Source organism: Petaurus breviceps, unplaced genomic scaffold (genome assembly GCF_028583685.1).
Source record: "Petaurus breviceps papuanus isolate PSGF00001 unplaced genomic scaffold, PetGlider_PUasm1.0 490, whole genome shotgun sequence".
Taxonomy (NCBI): Eukaryota; Metazoa; Chordata; class Mammalia; order Diprotodontia; family Petauridae; genus Petaurus; species Petaurus breviceps.
Window position 1 is genome coordinate 27800421 of NW_027186352.1, and position 9079 is coordinate 27809499.

A 9079-nucleotide genomic window follows, 5' to 3' on the forward strand; every position below is an offset into this window, starting at 1 on the left:
TGAACAGACTCTGAGAGATAGTGGAAGTTAGAGGGACCTGGTATTATATGTATCATAGGGTCACAAACAGTTGGACATGACTGAATGAATGAACAAGATATTTGCACATTCTCTCCCCCATTAGAATGTGAGTTCTTGATGGCAGAGGCTATTTTCACCTATTTTGTATCCCCCAATTCTTAACATGGTTCCTAATACATAGAAAGTTCCTAATAAATAAGCTGACATTGATTTGAATGGAGCTTTCATATAGGAAATGACCTACTTTAATGAAATTATAGATGTTGATAAAAATGATGAAGAAAAAAAGTTTTCACTGATTTTTATCTGTCTTTTTTTTTTTCCAATAGTGCGAAAGGACAACAAGTCCTGTCACAGCCCTCTAAATTTGGCAGCCTGGGGGCAGCTAGATTTCACAGTGGAGAGAGCACTGTCCCTGGAGTCAGGAGGTCCTTAGTTCAAATCCAGCCTCAGACACCTGACACATACTAACTCTGTGACCCTGGGCAAGTCACTTCACCCTGATTGACTCACCAAAAAGAAATAAATAGATTTTACATCCTGGACAAATCTGCCATTGCATTATTCTGGTTATATCTCTCTTCCCAAGATTCTAAAGGATACAAGGGAAACTCTCTACCATTTTCAATGGAAGATATATAGGGGAAAAGGCTATTACTCAGGCAAATGAAGAAAGCATGAAAGATTTCAAGTTACATGAGCAAAGGAAGTGTCCACACCGAGAAAATCTGTAGTCTTACAGAATCAAAGGTAATATTTTTAAGATGATCTTGAATGTCTCTTCCAACTGTATAAACATGTGAGCACAAAATTTGTTAAGCACATAATATCTTAATTGTATTTTATGTACATCAAGCAAATTTTGGGTCTTTAATTCATAGCCTGACTCTTTTTTTACCTTCTAAGCCTGTGCCATGTCTATTCAAAGTACTTAATTATCTTCTTTTATCAAAAATCAATTGTCCTTTATGTTCAGTTAGAAAGAAAGGAAGGAAGGAAGAAGGAAAGAAGGAAGGAAGGAAAGAAGGAAGGAAGGAAAGAAGGAAGGAAGGAAGGGAGGAAGGAAGGAAGGAAGGAAAGAGGGAAGAGAGGAAGAAAAAAGAAAGAATGAAAGGAAATAAAGATGGGAAAGAAAAGAAGGGAGAAAGGAAAGAAGAGAAAGAATGAAAGAAAAGAAAGATGATAATAAGGAAAGCCCCAAGTTGAGACTTTTCCATCTTCATATGTCACAGAGCCAACAAACTCATTATTTCATAACAAAATCAGTTACCACCATTTTCACCCTTAGATCCCTTAATGGATCCATGAACCCTCTGGTTTTGAGAAACAGACTGAGCACTTTGGAAGCCTAGAGGGTAATTTTGAGGCAAAAGGATTCTCACACTCAAACCACATGAAACAAGTGCTTTCTTTGTAAGAGGAACAAAGCACATTTTTTTTTTTGAGGGCAGGACACTTATGGACTCATGCCATTGGTGTTGGGTGTATGTTGAAGAAATTACCCAGTCATGGATAATGGACTTAAAGCAAGGCAGAATATGACAGCTTATGTGAGACAGTATCCATTGTTTGTTGTTTTGCAGTCATGTCCTAGTCTTTGTGACCCCATTTGGAATGTTCTTGGAAAAGATGCCAGAGTGGTTTGTCATTTCCTTCTGGAGCTCTTTTGACAAAAGAGGAAACTGAGTGCAAAGCCAAGCATGAGCAACTTTCCAAAGGAGTGCTGCTGTGAACAGCTTTAAGGTTCTAATTACATAGTATAGTGAACTCTCTATTTATTCAGCAGTAAATTAAAGCAAAACATTTACAGAATTCAAAGTGTAGCATTCACAATGTTATAACATAACAAGTTGTCACTAAAGGGGCCACATAATTTTCACCAAAACAGCCACATAGTTTTAAACAAAAGATATAATTCAGTAAGTTCTTTATCATCCTTAAGGAGAAAGCCTCTTTAAGGGACACAAAGTACAAAGGTCAAAGTTATCCACCCCTAGGCCACAGTAAATCATGATCTTCTCAGTCAGCATCAAGTACCCAAATAGAAGTTGTTTTCTTCTTGACTCAAGGTTGGCTCCCAAATTACACAGTTCCTCTTCCATGGGGCCAGCTCCTACCTGAATCTACCCAACTGTCTCCTGGGTTAACAGATAGGTAGCTCTCAACTCCTTGTCTAGCTTATCCAAATTCTCATCCAGTTCCTTTTCCATACTGAAGCTCAGAATGTCCAGTCCACCTCAATTCCTTCATAATTGCTGTTTCTGTTAAGACAAAGCTTAACAGAGCCAAAACAACATTCATGAACATTGCTGGCACCATCATCAATTCACTATTTTCCTGTGAAATGAACACAGACCCACAAACCAGGTCCAAGAGGTCAACACAAATCATCAGTAAAGTCTATGACTTCTGAAAGCCTCCTCCAGGACTTCTGTAAACATACAACAAGAAAATCCTCTTTCAGGGATTCCAGTAAGGTCCTGGGACTTCTGTACAAAGTATTACCAACACAAATCAACACGACAGAACAGACAAACAGAGTGCTGGGCCTCCACAACCCTTCTGCTTCTCAATTCTGCCACCACAAGTGCTCTTTTCTCAGTTCTACCCTTTCTCAGTTTGGGCTTCTCCATATATATGGTAATTAGCTTCTCCCTTTTCCACCCAATGTGGGGTTCACAAGTTCTGTTTCTTAACAAAGACTTGATATAATCAGGGCAAGGCTCAAAGTCACTTCAACTCAAAGAAGGTGATAAATACTTAAGTAGGTAAGTACTTCTTTGCTTGCCATTACACTGAGGCAAACAGGGTTAAGTAACTTGAGAGGATCACCGCAGCTAGTAAATGTCTGGGGCCAAATTTGACTCAGGAAAATGAGTCTTCCTGACTCTTGGCCTGGTACTGTATACACCATATACATAGCTGCCCATAGTCAGTATATAGTAGCTTCCTATTTCAAGTGATTACTCTTCCTAATGCATTACTTTGCTTATTTGTTTCCAGGTTGCTGAAGTAATATAAATGCTGTTAATTATCTAAATTTTATTTCATGACCTAGAACTGAGTCCCTCTCTTTCCTCCTTATGTGGGGTTATATTATCCTGGATTGCATAGGTAGCAAATAGGAGATCCTATGTTCAAAGTCAGACTCTGATTCCTATAAATACTGCATAAATTAGAGGAAAAGAAAATGGATATTCTCTTCTACTCCCCCACTCCACAGGCTACATTATGGCATGGCTCCACTTGATCTTGAGGGGTAATTATTTTAAGGAAAACATCAACAGCAGCAGTAACATCATCATCATCAACAACAATGCAAACACCATTTTCTGAATACTACTCTACAATATTACTCAACATGAAATTAAGTGAGGCCTCTTAGAATTCTGCCCCCCCACGCCCTCTGCAAAATATCTTCTAGGACAAGCAACATAATAGGGTTATTTCTGCTTTGTTAAGAAAAGAAAAAGAAAGATTTGGGTTAATTCGCTAACAGAACACCAGTCATTAAATAGAATTGGAATTGGTGACGCATATTGTCAAGAGTAAAAGGAACATAGAAAGTGAATGTCAACTTGTCTTCTATGGGAGCAAGGGAGACACATTCTAAACAACAGGGAAGTAATCACAGTGCTGCAGACTCAATTCCCCATTTTTATAGACTCAGAAAAGCAATTTGTTTCAGTATTACCATTATTAAAAGATTAGGCTTCTATGTCCAACAAAGTTTTTATGCAACATGTCACTGGAATGAGAAGGGCCTGTCAGGTAGCTTAGGGAAAAATATCTTCCCTGGTCACAGGGTAGTTTCAAATAGACAGCCTCACTTCTTACTTGTATGAAAAATAGATGCATCCATGAAACTTTATGACTGGTGCAAAAACCAGCTACCAATGAGTGTGACTCAAAATGGCCATCTAATATGCCTGTGCCAAGATTCGATATGATTTATGCTCCACCTAAAGTTTACAGATTTTTGCATAAGAACATGTACCTAGCCTTTTATGGACCACTATTATCTCTGCTTTTATCCATCACTGGTCTCCAGTGATGCTGGAAAAACAAATATCAGCTGATGTGACGGTGACTTATGGTAAGAGCCTTTTATAGTGGCAGTACTTGAGAACAAAATAAATAGGTATGTTATGTAGTTTTGTAGTGAAGAAGGGAGAAATAAGCATCACTACTGAAATTTGCTAATTAAAGTTTTTTCATTCATACAACAGCCATTTGCTATGTATATCTTCAGTGGAGTTAACCACATACAAAGAGGAATCCCAGTGATGTGTTCTGTCTGACATTTTTCCTCCATCGTCTGTTGAGTGGAAAAAAAATAACCAACATTTATACAGCACTTTAAGATTATATGCATACATAATAAACTATTTACCAATTATCTATAAAAAGTTTAACATTGATTTCTTGAAAATTTGACTTTCAAATTGTCTCCCTCCCTCTTTTCTTTCCCCAATCATTGAGAAGACAACTTGATATCAATCATATATTTGAAGTCACACAAAACTTATTTCCACAATAACCTTGTTGCAAAAGAAAAAAAAACAATAAAATTAAAGTAAAAATAAGTATATTTCAATCAGCATTCAGAGTTCATTAGTTCTTTCTCTGGTAATGGATAACATTTTACATTATGGGTCCTTTGGAATTGTCTTGTATCATTGTAAGAACAGAGTAGCTAAGTCTTTCATGGCTGATCATCCTTACAATATTGCTGTTAGTAAGTACAATGTTCTCCTGATTCTGCTCACTTCACGTTCTTTAAATTCATGTAAGTATTTTCAGCTTTTTCTGAAAACATCTTGCTCATCATTTTTATAGCACAATAATATTCTATTAATTCCATTACAATTGTATACCAAGACTTGTTTATACAGTCCTTAATTCGTTGGCATCCCTGTGATTTCCAATTTTTGGCCACCATAAAAAGAGCTGCTAGGAATATTTTTGCCCTTTTCCTTTTTCTTTCATCTCTTTAGTATATAGATTGAGTAATGGAATTGCTAGAGCAAAAGTTTTGCACAGTTTTATTGCCCTTTGGGGTAATTAGAAATGGTTTTCCAGAATGATTGGAATAGTTCACAACTCCACCAACAGCAGTTAGTGTCATAATGTTTCCACATCCCATCAGACATTTTCCATTTCTTTTTCTGTCATGTTAGCCAATCTGATAGGTATGAGGTAGTAATTCTTAGTTATTTTAATTTTTATTTATTCAATCAGTGGTGATCTAAAGCATTTTATATGTCCATTGATGGTTTTCATTTCTTCTGAAAACTGCCTGTTCATATCATTTGACCATTTATCAATTTGGCTCAGTCCCCTATTTGAGGAATGAGGCCTTTGGCAGAGAAACTTGCTGTAACACCATTTCACCCCTATTTCCTGTATTCCTTTGAATTTTGGTGTGCATTTGTTTTGTTTAAGCAAAATCTTTTAAATTTCATGTAATCAAACTACCCATTTTACTTTCTGTGATCCTCTCTATCTCTTGCATTGTTATAAACTCTAAAGAAGGACAATGCCAAAGAATCTTCAAATTATGTATTGATTGAATTTATTTTACATGCCAGAAAAGTTATGATTAAGATTCTGCAACATAGGCATTCAGCAATACGTGAACCCAAAATTACCAGAGTAGCAGGCTGGTTGTTGAAGTGGCAGAGGAAATGGCGATAGCATTTGCTGGATTATGTAGAAAGCAAGAGAGTTCCAGAAAAATCTCCACTTCTGCTTCATTAACTACATTAAGCTTTTGAGTATGTGGATCACAACAAAATTTGACAGGTCCTCAAAGAAATGGAAGTGCCAAATCACTTTATATATCTTCTGAAGAACCCGTTATGTGAAGCAAAAAGCAACAGTTAGAACCAAGCATGGAACAGTTGATTGATTGAAAGATTAAAAAATGAATAAATCAAAGCAATATAGGATTACCTCAATAATTTAATTTATATTATATGCAGACTATTTAATGTGAGATACCTTCCTAGATGAAATAAAAGTCAGAATTAAGGATGCTGAGAGAAATACCAACAATCTCAGATATTCAGATGATACGACTTTGATGGCAAAAAGTGATGAATTAAGAAACCTTTTGATGAGGGGAGAAAGAGAATAGTGTAAAATCTGGCTTGAAGCTTAACATTAAAAAAAGATTAAAAAAGAAACAAAACCTAAGCTCTCCACCACTGTCCCTATCATTTTCCAGCAAATGTAGCGGGGGACGGGGGGAATGGAAGCAATGTCAGATTTTGTATTTTCGGACTCAAAGATCACTGCAGATGGTGAGCACAGCCATGAGATTCAGGCACTTGCTCCTTGGAAGGAGAGCTGTGGAAAATCTGGACAGCAAGCTAAAAATCAGACATGACCTTGCTAAGAAAGGTCTGTATAGTCAAAGCTATTGCTTTTCTTCTAGTGATACATGGCTGCGAGAATTGAAATATAATGAAAGCTAAGTACCACAGAACTGACACTTTCAAATTTTGGTGGTGCCGGAGAAAACTTTTGAGAGTTCCTCAGATAACAAAAAGATCAAATCAGTCAATACTCAAATTAATTCAGGCTATTAACTGAAAGGTCAGATATCGTAGTTGAAGCTTAAATACCTTGGTTACATAATGAGAAGGTAGGAGTCATTGGGAAAGACCATGAAGCTGGAAAAGATTTAGGTAAGGAAAAGGGGATGGCAAAGGCATAGATAGTGACATGGAAGCAATGAGCATCAGGCTGAAACAGACTTGAGGAGCTAGTGGAGTACAGAAGGGCCTGGTATGCTATAGTCCACGAGGTCACAGAGTCAGACACAACTGAACCTCCAAACAATAAAAAGACAACAACCCGTGAGGAATTGGTATTTGTCAAATTGTTTAGGTCTGTCTTTATTTGTGTGAGAAATGTTTTGTAACTGTCTTCACATAATCCTTGGGTTTGCCTTGGCAGGTATCCTCCCAAGTGTTTTATATTGTCAGCAGTTACGTTAAACAGAAATTTTCTTTCTATGTCTTACTGCGGAATATTGTTGATAATATATAGAAATGGATGCAATTTATGTGATTTTATTTTATATCCTGCAACTTTCTAAAATTGTTTATTGTTTCAATTAGATTTTAGTTGATTCTCTAGGGTTCCATGGGTGAGTTCATCTCATTCAATTCACAGTTATGAATACTGACTGTGCTTTTCCCTCCATCCTATTTTTTCTCTATCTTTCTCTGTCTCTTTTATCCCATTCCTCATCTAAAGTCTGTTATACTTTTATCTACCCTCCCTTTTATCAACCCCTTTTTTCTTTTCCCTTTCTTCTTCTGCTTCATTGTTGCATAAGACAGATTTCTATTACAAATTGAGTATGTATGTATAGATGTAGATATATATCTCTATCTATCTATCTATCTATCTATCTATCTACCTATTCATTGTAATTTTTTTTGAAATATCATGTCTAGGCTCTTTCTTTGATCATTGTTGTGTAACATCCCAGTAATTCTTACATTATCTCTTTTTCATATATTTTTAGGTCAGTTGGTATTTCTAATGAAACATTTCATATCTATCTATCTAGGTCTCTCTTCAAAACAATTTAGATGTGAGGTTCAAGCATTGCACACTTCCTTTTATATCCACTGTAAAAATTCTTTCTTGTGTGCCTCTTTTATGTGAGATAATTTTTCTCATTCTTCCTCTCCCTTGTCCCTTCTCCCATCTCACCTATTCCATCTCTCTTTCTCAACTATACATTTTTGTGCATCATTCCAACCTACTCGACCAACTCCTGCACTCTCTTTTTATGTAGAATTGTTTTACCCTAATTATAACAAAGTTATTAGAAGTTACATGTACCATCTTCCCATTCGTAAATGTAAGTAGTTTAATCTTATTGAATTTCTAGTGATTTCTCTTTCATGTTTACCTTTTTATACTTCTCCTAAGTCTTGTATTTGAAGGACAAATTTTCTATTCAGCCCTGATCTTTCATTAGAAATGCTTGAAAGTCCTCTATTTCATTAAAGATAAAATTTCACTTGAAAGATTATATTCAATTTTGTTGGGTAAATTAATTCTTTGTTATAATTACAGTTCTTCTGCTTCTAGAATATCATACCCCAAGCCTTTCTGTTCTCTAAGGTGGTAGCTGCTAAATCTTCTGTGATTTTGACAGTGGCTCCATAATATTTGGATGGTTTCTTTCTGGTGGCTTGCAATAGTTTCTCATTGAATTAGGAACTCTGGCATTTGACAATCATATTATTTGAAACTCTTATTTTGGGATCTCTTTCAGCTGGTGATTGGTAGATTCTTTCCATTTCTATTTTATCCTCTGGTTTTAGGATATCAGGACAGTTTTCCTTGATAATTTCTTGAAATGTCATGTCTAGGCTCTTTCTTTGATCATAGTTGTCAATTATACCCTGAATTCTTGCATTATCTACTTTTCATCTATTTTCAGGTCAGTTGTTTTTTTCAAATGAGACAGCCCATGTATTTTCATACTTTTTCATTCTTTTGACTTTGTTTTATTGTTTCTTGATGTCTCATAGAATCATTATCTTCCACTTGTCCAATTCTAATTTTTTCACATTTAGTATTTCATTTTCCCCCAGTTACATGTAAAAATATTTTTTAACATTTGTTTTTAAAACTTAGAGTTCTAAATTCTCTCCCCTTCTCCATCCATACCCCACAACCCCACATTGGGAAGGTAAGCGATTCTATATAGGCGATACATGTGTAATCATGCAAAACATTGTCATAACAGTCATATTGTGAAAGAAAACATAGACCAAAAGAAAAAAATAGAAGAAAAAGTTAAGTTATTTACAGCAGATCATCTTAAAATACTGCTATTATTTTGTACATAGTACTTTTCACTTTCCATCAGCTCATGTAAGTTTTTCCAGGTTTTTCTTTAAGCATTCTGTTCATCACTTCTTATGGCACAATAATATTCCATCATGATTATATATCATAATTTGTTCAGCCATTCCCCAATGTATGTTCATCCCCTCAATTTGCTATTATTTGTCCCAAGAAAAGA